The sequence below is a fragment of the Manis javanica genome, chromosome 2 (assembly GCF_040802235.1).
Source record: "Manis javanica isolate MJ-LG chromosome 2, MJ_LKY, whole genome shotgun sequence".
NCBI classification, from domain to species: domain Eukaryota; kingdom Metazoa; phylum Chordata; class Mammalia; order Pholidota; family Manidae; genus Manis; species Manis javanica.
Genome location: NC_133157.1, coordinates 94,609,870 through 94,620,779, shown reverse-complemented (window position 1 = coordinate 94,620,779; position 10,910 = coordinate 94,609,870).

The following is a 10,910-nucleotide window of genomic DNA, read 5'->3' as shown; positions in this document are numbered from 1 at the left end:
TTTAAGAAGAAAAGCAATCATGTATAAATGTAAAATTAAGAATATGATCTCTTTGGTCAGTAATTATTGTCAATCTTTTGAGACATCAAATAAAAACATTCCTTAATCTTTCTTATGTCAGTTACTTGCTAAATGTTGGCACAAGAATGACAGTTTTTTCTCTTAAGGTTCCTCACTAAATACCTCTCAAACTTACAGCTTATCATTCCAATTGTTATTGAAATGATAATTAATCTAAAATTTGAGGGCTTCTATTTCTGCAACATTGAGGCTTACAGTGTGGATCATTTGTCCATTTGTATAGGCCCTTCTAATTTTGAGTAAAGAAATTTTTTCATGTGGGTCTTATATATTTCTTATTAGGCTTCATTGGTTTTACAGATTTCGTCCTATTGTGAATAGATCCCTTTTGTATCCAAAACATTTGAAAAAGTATATAAAGATAGTAATTTTTAAATATATTTGCACACAGTATTTTGATCACCTTGATGAGTCCTGTCACTCCTAAACTTTTTCGATGCATTCTCTTCACTTCTGAGTTAGATGATCACACATAGTACGTAGATGTTTCTCTTCCTCCTTGTTTCTAACCCAGATCCTCTGATTTCTCTTTTTTCTTCTACTTCTTCCTAATTCTTCAAATATCTTATGGACTGGCAGCAATGACAGTGAGCACTTTCATCTTCTAGAATTTAATGGGAATTCCAATATTTCTTCTTAAGTGTGTGACTTGCTGGAGGTTTCTGCCAGACACATTTGTATAAAGTTAAAGAAGATTTTTTTTCTAACCCAAGTTTATTGAGAGTCTTTTCTCCAAAAAATCTTAGATAAGTATTGCATTTTGTTATCTTGTGGGCAGTTAAGATGGTCATTTCCCCCCTCCTTTAGTTTCGTTGGTTTATTACCTTAATAGACTCCCTCACGTTAAAATATCCTTGCATTCTTACAATACAGCCCTACTTGGTCACGACACATTATGATTTGACAGGACCATACAGTGAGGGCTGCAGGGTGGGGCCGGGGGATGGGGGGAGCACTGGAGCTGCAGGCTCATTAATGTCATGTCTTCTCTCATCTGATTGTCTAGAATGTCTCACAGCCACCCCCATCCCCATGGGAGCAGAAGCAGAGGAAGCTGGATACCGCTGAGTATCATGAATGTCTGCCATTCGGTGGCCTTGCCATTTAACAGCCAACCTGAACCCTCCTGGGAGTGCAGGGCTGGGGTATTAATAGTGATGCTGGGATGCCAGGTGTGAATTTCTCATATTCATCTTTATTAATTTTATCCTCAATGTGTATGTACTGGGATGAGCAATTTCCCCCAAATCCACATCCACCTGGCAACTGTGGAAGTACCCTTATTTGGATCTTTGGTCTTTGAAGATGTAATTGGTTGAGATGAGGACAGCCTGGCCTGGGGTGGCCCCCATCCAATGACCGGGGTAGGTGTGGACACCCACACAGGGGAGGGCTGCCCGTGCCAATGGGGACACAGAATGGAGGCATCTACCAACACCAAGGACCCCGCACAGTTCTGGCCATCACCAGAAGCCGACAGAGGAGGAGGCATTTTCCCACAGCCACTGGGGCACCATGGCCCTGACAACACCTTGATCTAGGACTTCAGCCTCCAGAACTATAGAACAATACATTCATTGCCTTGTCCCAGTTTGTGGAGCCTTGTTGTGATAGCCACAGAAAACTAACACAGCACACACAGTTCTCTGGGCCAGAGAGCAAGTCCTCATGGAAACCTCATGGTGTACAGCAGATGTCCGGGTGCGTCAGCAACCCCAGGGCCCTGCCCTCACCAGGTGGAGGCAAGAGATGAGCTGGTGGGAGCTTTTCCTGAACCAGTGGCAGGACATGGATGGGAGAGATGAGAAAATGATTTTTCTTTACTTGTAAAGGGAAGGAGGTGGCTGTTCCCACCCCTCCTGAGGGGTTCTCCTTAGAAATGGAGTGGGATCCGGTCCTTAATTCAACCCTTCGGTATGTAAATAAAACCTCCTGGAGACAGAGGGCCATGTAGATTGTGTGGGAGTGTGTCTGTGTGGTTTCCCCAAGGCTCACTCCCCCTTGACATGTCCACATACAGGGGCTTAGCTCCTCCTGGCAAAAGGGACTTCAGTATGACCTCTTTATTTAACACTGTCCTGGAGGCTCTCCCAAGGAACCAGGGTGAAACGGAAGACATGGCACATGGTCAGGAGGTGGCTCAGTCAGGTGATGTGACAGCACATGAGTAAGGTGCAACGAGACAAACTGCAAACAAGTTTCCACAAAAAAATCAATAAGTAGTTATTGTACAAAAAAATACCAGCTAGCTAGAAAATATGCTGGAATAAAACATCTCATGTGTAACAGCCACACACACAATATTTAATGCATTAAATATAAATGAAGACATACACATGAGGGACAAAACAAGATTTTAATTTTAATACACGGGAAGATGTATTCTGTTCTGGGGTCAAAATCCATCAGCAGAGGTGTCTGACTTGGGAGGCAAGGCCAGAAACCCAGCAGGCTTCGTTGGGTCTCCTGGCACACTTGCTCTGTGGCCCAGCTGTCAGAAACCCAAGCCACGTAGCCAGGCCACATGCTGGCCCTCTGGTCGTCAGCACAACCGAGCCCACCTGGAGCACCATTGGAGAGACCTCCAGCCCCGGAGCACCATTGGGGAGACCTCCAGCCCCGAGTTCTCCCAGCTAAAGTGTCCTGTCCAAACTGCTGGCCTGCAGACCCATGACCATAATTAAATAATGGTTGGGGTCCACCAGCATGTCTGTGTGCAGCAATGGACCCTGAAACGGGGTCTGTGGCTTCACCTGGTGGTCCAAGGCAAGTGTGGTTCCTGCCTCTGGTGTTTCCTGGCTGGGTGTGTGGGCTACTACAGTGTTTATCTGCCTCATAGGGGCTCCCAGGAGACAGATCCAGGACCCCGAGTCTGTGGCAGGTGGAAAGGCGGCCTACAAGGTCAGTGAGCTGGTCTGCGAGAGCACTGGGTATGCAAAGAAGGGGACTCCTGGTCATCGCCCTGTTCAGCTGTAGTGAAGTTCCACACTGGAGGCCCTGGGGAGGAGGTTAGGTGACCCCTGCCAGAAGCTGCTGTCTAAAGGATCTCAGATAGTCCTGACCACAGACCCTCAATGAGGTGGGCACCCTTGGAACCTCCACACTACAGAGAAACATGGGCTCAGAGGCTCACTTGAGGTCACAGAGCCCAGGGCTGTAGCCACATGCCTGTCGCTCTGTTCTTTGTAGCATGTCATCTGGAAAGATTTTTTTTTAGAAAGTGACAAAATAATTCCAATTTCATCTTGAAGAATACACAAGTGAGAATCCAGCAGAGTTGCATCTTATCAGAGCTGTGTCTGAAGTGAGCACATAGTTGGAACACATGCAGAATAAAATTACTACTACAAACCCCATACAGCAGGCAGAAACCATCAAGGCCAGTGGCCTCATGGCACAGAAGCCGGAGTACTGACGCAAGGTGCTCCTCCACCATTATTTTACATTTATGCTCCACTCACTCCATCTGATTTTTGTCAGTGAGTTTCCCTATGGTCAGGACAGAGCCGCAGGAGGCGGGTTGGGATGTGGCCCTTCGGGGCGGCCTCACTTCTGCCCTGGACAAGTGGTCTGGAGAGGTGGCTGGAACTCAGGGGCCTCCTCTAGGATTGGGGTGCCACCACCCTCTGGCTCTGATTTCCTGTGATTCCAGAGGGCATTCCCAGCCCAGCCGGTCCCAGTCAGTGCTCTCAGCTCCCACTCCCTGTGTCATTACAGAGGCAGTTAAACTGACCTGAGGTCAGATGCATGGGCTCTGACCCAACATGACTGGTGTCCTTTTAAGGAGAGAGGATCAGGACACAGACACACAGAGGTAAGCCCTCGTGGGACACAGGGAGGATACAGCATCTGCACCCAGGAGGTGGGCCTCAGGAGGATGAGCCCCACTGGCACCTGATCTCAGACCTCCGGCCCCCAGGACTGGGAGCAATGACTTCCTGTTGTTTGAGCCCCCGGGCTGTGGTGCTTGTTACACAGCAGAGCTGATGGGCACACCTGTGTCCAATGCCTTGTCCCTGCGGAACCCCCCGGGGGCTGTGGGTTTGGCTCCTGGCTCTCTGTATAGCCTCACCCACCCCTTGTCCCCCACCCAACCACAATTCCGACCAGCGCTACTGAGATGGAAACTTGCCTCAGTTTTCTGCTCAGCTGCACACATTCTAACATACCAGCAATTCAGAAAAATACGGTGGGTGATGGGGGATTTACACCAGTGCTGAGGTGCATCTCTCCACCCAGCTTGGTCTCTGGACTCGTGTCATGCTGCCGGGAGTGCAGAGGCCTGCCTCCTCCTCAGTCGGATGACTCAGGATGTTGTCATCTGACAGGGTGCCTGTTTTCTTGAACAGGAACTATAGTCTGCTGCTGGTTAGTGGGCACCGAGGGACATGGCGCTGCAGGCCCAGTGCCACCATGTGGGCTCCATTCTATGAGCCAGTGTTTGCTGCCTGAGCCGTTTTGAAAGGTCAAGAAAGAACCCTGCAGACCCTGCCACTGTCCCTCTGTCCCGCTGTCCTTCGAGCTGTGTCAGGGAAGAGACGTACAAGCAGTGAAGATGGTGGCAGTGCTGTGAAAACAGAAAATAATCAGCTCGTTGGTTTATAGGTGCCAGCTTTTGGCTCAGCAGACTGAGGGTTCCCTGCGCTTCGGGCACACGCCTTGCCATCTTGCCCCCAGTGGGGCTGGCAACCTGGAGAAGCCCGCAGTTCCTGGGTCCTGCATTTTCATGTCACACTGGGCTGCCCAGGTTATAAGCTGGTCTTGCTCCTTAACCAGGAGACAGAAACAGTCTAAAAAAAAAATGCATCTCTGACTAACTGAAGAAGCCACTCTGAAAAGGCAACAAACCCTGACCCCAGCTACAGGATTTTCTGAAAGAAGAAAACTATGGAGACAGTGAAAAATCAGCAGAGGGCTGACTACATGGAGCCCAGGATTTTAGGGAGTGACGCTGCTCTGGGGGCACTGTAACGCTGGGCATACATCACTGTGCATTTGTCCAAACCCGCAGAGTGCACAACGCCAAGAGTGACCCTCGTTGAACTGTGGACCCTGGGTGACAATGATGTGTCTGTATAGGTTAAGTGACTGCAACAAATGTACCACCTGGTGGGGGTGCTGACAGTTGGGGAGGCTGTGGGTGTTGGGGAGCGGGTATATAGGAAATCTCTGCTCCTTCTCTTCAGTTTTGCTGTGACCCTAAACTGCTCTGAAGAATAAAATATGTTAAAAAGCAACGTCCAGTGAGGGTCCAGGGATGGCAAAATGAGGGTTGTTGGGACCAGTGTCCAGACCTGACCCCTGGAGGGCTGGAGGGGGTATCGCTGTGTCACAAGGCCCCCCACCCACTGCTTATGCCACCATCGATGGAGCTGTCACCTTGCAGGACCCGTCTCATTCCCAAGGCTGCTCCCGGGAGAGGAGCCCCCGTGGCTCCAGCGCCCAGCCTGTGCTGGGAGGCCAAGGATGCGCCTTCCTTGCAGAATGCTGAGCCATTGTAGAGGTATTTTTGGTTTTGGTTTTGGTTTTAATACAATTTTGCCAAAGATAAACGCTGTTTTAGTTTTTTTAATTTTTTTTACTTGATGTGGTTGCTTATACTAAGATGGGATTCGCTTTGTCTTTCATGCTGGCATTTTAGTGTATCCTCATTTCACAAGTAAAACTTGTGTTTTAAGTTTTAAAACACATCCAAACAGGCTGCCTTTGGAATTCACCAGCCTGTAAAAATCCGCAATTTATTTAATGTTGTTGATGAAAACCTGGCTCCCAAAATGTTTTCTTGAGATACACATAATCTGTCTCAATTTCTGGAAGGCTGCATTTCTGCTCCAAACAGTGTGCGAGGACCTCGCCCTTTCATCTGTGGGGGAGAGACATGGGCTCCACCCGCAGGAGTGTGGCTGGTCCGCCTCCTGTTTCCTGAGTGTCAGTAATCCAGTGAGCCCACTGCGGTTTCAGTGGGCTGCTCAAAGCTGAGAGCTCCGTTTGGGCAGCACATGAAGAATCAGCATTGAGAAAGCAAACGTGACCTGAATCCCAGCCGGAGAGGGAGTGTCAGATGCCTTGGAGGAACACAGCAGCCTTGGGACAGGGAGCAAGTGAGCAGTCAGGCAGCAGAAAAGCCTCTTTCTAGTGAGCTGCCAAAAGCAGAGGGTGCCAGCGATGCTGGTGTTTAGGAGGCGTAGGTGAGTGCCCCAACACGTCCTGCATGCCCAAGTGAGTGCCCAGACCCCTCCAGGGCTCCTGACCTTCACACCAGTCACCCTTCAATTGTGTTATAGGGACACCTTAGGCAAAAAAACCCTACCCCTGACCTCTCCATGTCTTGGACTGAAATCCTTTACACTCCGAAAGGAGGTTAGACCCTGGGATGTGAGGGGCCTGGGACACGGAAGCTTGTGCAGCAGTCCACTGCCTTGTCCAGTGTTAGGGACGCAGGCTGTCCCTTGCTGACCACATTCTCACCTTACTTGCAGGTCCTGGGCTGCCGTCTCCCCATACTTCTCTGTCTGGGTCTCTGTCACCCCTGCCCCATGACCTCCTCGGGTGGGCACTGCTTCTCTAGGAAGAACTGGAGGGACCTGCTGCTGCCAGCTGGCCTCCTGTCCAGGGAGGAGGTGGCACCCAAAGGTGCCCTCCTAATTCTCTAGGGCACTAAGATGCTTTGGGAAGCTTCAGATTAGAACCAGGGTGGTTCCTGGAGAGCCCATGGGCGCCCCAAATCCCCAGCCTAGTTAGGAGCTGAGTGAGGAGTTCCGTTTGGCCTCGTCGCCTGGCACAGCTTGGAGGCCTCTGCGGTCCTGCAGGCAGAGGAATTCCTCTGGTCTTTGTTTTCTCAGCTTTGCAGCCCACGCTGCTCTGAGCAAATGTAAACTGGATGTGTTTCTGGTTCCTTAAATGATGAACATTATTTCCAGAAGGATCATCACACCGAAATGATGGTAACTTGGGATTGGCAGGCCAGCTGAATCTCATTTAGCACAGCAGAGGCTGGGGTGCAATGGTGGGAATTCAGGTGCAGTGGAGGGAAATTCAGCTTGAATACAAATAAGCTTCATGACCATGGGCAAGTGCTGCATCTTTATGCTTAATATTCCTTTCCTGAAAGATAAGAAACCTGTGTGGGCCTGCTGTGCAGTCTGACAGCCATGGTCTCTCACACACCCTCAGCAGTAGAAGACCGGAGAGGTCCCCCTAGATTGTGAGCTTACTGGCAGTGGTGGCATAGTCAAAAGGGAAAAGAACAGCCTGACAACCCACCTTCATTCATTTTTAAAAATCATGTAGCCTTCATCTATTAGGTGCACAAATCTCAAACCCAGAGCTTGATGAGTGTCTACAAACATATAAGTCCAGCCAGATCAAGATCTAGAACATGACCTTCACCCCTGTAGGGGAGGAAAATTTAACTTTTTCTTCTACTCTTTTAAATTCTGCAACCAAGGCATGCAAATTAAACTGACAAAAGGCAGATTTTAACGGGGAAGAAAAAAAACCCTGAATGTATTTACATGTGCAACTTATGCAACTTACATACACGGGGGAGAAATCAGTGATGAGTGTCTCGGTGTGGGGGCTAGAATTTGGGGCTTTTCTACCATCTTAACAAAGGGCAATAAATTGTGGAAAAGTGAGAAGACAAAGGAAAAGGGGTGTGGGCTTTGAGGGGCCATTAACGGTTGGAAGTTAAATCAATATGGTGGAGACTAGTGACAGATGAGGGTTACTTAGTGAGGTCTGTCATGTAGACTTGGCTTGGTGCCGACTTTCAGTGCTCAGCGCTGATGATTGTTTTGGTCCTCTGGGTACAGGCGGCGGGGAACACCTCACAAAAGGAATCTGTGTTCTGCTTTTAGGCAGATGGGGAGGGCAGGGGACTCTTTCTGTGTCTGCTGCTTCTCCATTGCCTTCAGCTCAAAATAATCCTTATGCCAAAGTGGTCTCTTTGGGGTGTTGTGTTCAGTTACTGTGCGGTGCAGAAGATGCCTTTGTAGCTTTGTCCAGGCATTCTCCCTCCCCATAGGGAACCACAGTTCTGTGTCAGTCTCTGCAGATGTGTCTTCCCACCCTGGTATTTCCTGTGAACTGAGGCCTGCAGGACACGCTGCTTGGCCGGTTCCTCTTGTTCACCATTTTGCTTCAGAGACTCATTGGTGCTGGCGTGGTTGCTGACCTCACAGAGCACCGGTAATTGAACTGCATGTCAAACCTCCGCTCAAGGCTGGCATGAAACTTTGAGGGCACTGCACACCCTGTGATCTGGACCTGAACACCTCTGATGTGCCCAGATGCCAATCAGAGCCCATTTCCCTCGAGGCGCAATGCCACCTCTCTCTGGGCTCGTGTATCCATCCCCTTATCCTCAGGGTTCTGACACTTCATGGGGCACATCTATATGTGAAGTTTTTCACTCATTTGCGAAATACTCAGTTGACATTTTGATCCAAGCACTACAAATTTTTTGCTCTTTTAAAAAATGTTTTGAAATACTTAATTGTAATTTAACTTAGCTTTCATTATTTACTCAATTTTATTTTATTATTAATTAAAAATTTTTTTTTAATTTTAGAAACGACTTTCTCTGGTCTTTTCCTAGAGTTCCTGCAGACAGGTTTTGGTCCTCTCTCCATCTACTCTGGTTGACATTTTTAACGGCTTGTCTTTTTGCTGTGTGTTCCTGAGGACTCCCACTTTCATCCTTCCTGCTAAGTCTTTTATGCTCCTTCCCGGGAGCTCTTCCATCCTGTCTTGACACACTTCCCCTGGATTCAGTGCAGTGCTGGTCCAGGGCATGTGCAGCTGCCTGAGGCCCTGCTGGGATCGGGCCTCGGTTCATGGCTCTCTGCTGCCTGCCCGCCTCTCCCAATTCTGCAGGCTCTGTCCTTCCCTCTCGTGCCGAGGTCGTCTTTGAGCACCTGGGAATGGTTAGTTCCCATTTGGAATGCCTGGCTGATTTTATTTTCTGGGTAATTCCTTGAGGTGGGTTTCCTCTGCCCCTCTTTCCCTTTGGCTCTAGATCTCACCTTCCATGTGGGGGTGACAGGTGTTCTGTGTCTGGGGCAGGGCTGGCCATGACCAGTCCACTTAGCGGAGTCAAATGTCAGCATTGAAGAGCCCTGTGCCCAGTGCCCCCAGTATGACCTTGTCCTTAATTATCTGTAGGCTGTTTCCCCACTTTCTAAAGAGAGGCCAGCTGGCAGTCCTTTAGATGAGACACTGGCTGGGGTGCAGCTGGGGTGGGGTCAGCAGTGCCTGCTCCCTACCACCTACCTGCAGGCTTGTCTGCATAGGCTGGCAAGGGCCTCCTCTGCTGCCTACCACTTCCATCTTCTAGAATGGTCCTGCCATTTGCCTTCCCCAAGACCCCTCCTCACTCCTTCACAGAATGAACTGGTTCCTTAGGGCCACTGTCCAGGTCTTGGACAAAGGAAGACAAAGTACAGCATCCACTCTGCCCTCTGCCCTCCTGAAGGCCCTCTGTAGGCCCTCTGCCCTCACTCTACCCTCCTGAAGTGGAACTGAGTAAAGAGGTGTGTGTATGTATGTGTGTGTGTGTGTGTGTGTGTGTGTGTGTGTGTGCTTTTGCAAGAGAGCATCAAGCCCCAGTGGGATGACCAGGAGTTGCTCTCACGAAAAGCTCTGCTTCCTGGAGGCCAGCAGGCCCTGGTTCCCAGCACCGGGGTGGGTCCTGTAGGCTGAGGGAGGTGTGGGGCCCTGTGGGAGGCGAGGAGGACCGTAGCTGGGAGAGAGCCTCCCGGCCGAGCGGCACATTAGGTAGCTCCCTAAGCCCCCATGCCTGTGGGGTGGGAGCTGGTCCAGGTGAGGACAGCATCCAGGGCAGGGTCAGACTTGCAGGACACTTTCCAGAAAAGGCAGTTGTAAAATGCCTGCTGAGACAGCACCCCGAGTGTCTGCCCTGGGCACCTGCCCCTGGCAGTTGGCGTGTCCTGCCGTGCAGCAGGCATGTCAGGGCAGGGGAGGTGGAGCATGTCCCAGAGGGAGAAGTAGAAACAATGAGAAGACACTGAGGGGGCAGGTTCTGCAGTCCCAACAGCCCCCTGTAACTATTCACTTCTGGCTCATTTCTTGGCATCTCCGAAGATTCCACAGAGCTTTTGTTTAGGGTTGCATCTGTTGACATTTATTGTGTTGGAATCAAGACTATTGACTAATCCAACTATTAGTCCATTGAAAAACAGCACCAAGCTTGTTCACTGTTCTCCCAAAACACGGATTTGTTAACAGTAACTATGTTTTCTAAAACAAACAGCACTTAGTTGAAGTAAATGTTTTGAATTTATGCAGATCTCGGTGTCTGGCTGAATCAGAGACCTCTGGATTCTTAAACATACTTCCACAAATCAGTCTGCTGTGGTTTCACATGTCATTTAGCTTCTGGAAAACTCCCTGTATATGTTTGTTAGAAAACGAGTGTGAGAAAGGGAAACGGTATCTTAGACAGGGGCAGGCGAAGTGTGGCCGGGGCCAAGCCTTTCTCTGTAGGGGACGTCGAAGTGCACACAGCCACCCTCTGCTTACTCATGTTCTGAGGCTGTCTTCGCCCTCAAAAGCCATGGCCAGTACTGAGACTCCACAGACCCTGGTCCTTTGAAGGAAAAATTTGCCAGTCTTGTCTGAGGTCATTCTGAAAAGTGAAAGGAAAGGAGCAACACACAGCAGCAATTCACCGGAGAATTCCGCTTTATTAGGGAAAGGTGCTGGGTTATATAGGAAGGGGCATGAGCTGATTGAGGTGTCACTTCTACTGGGCTAGTGGCTATTGGCTAGGTGCTGGGATTAGGGGAGGTGTGGGGTGAGTTCGCCAT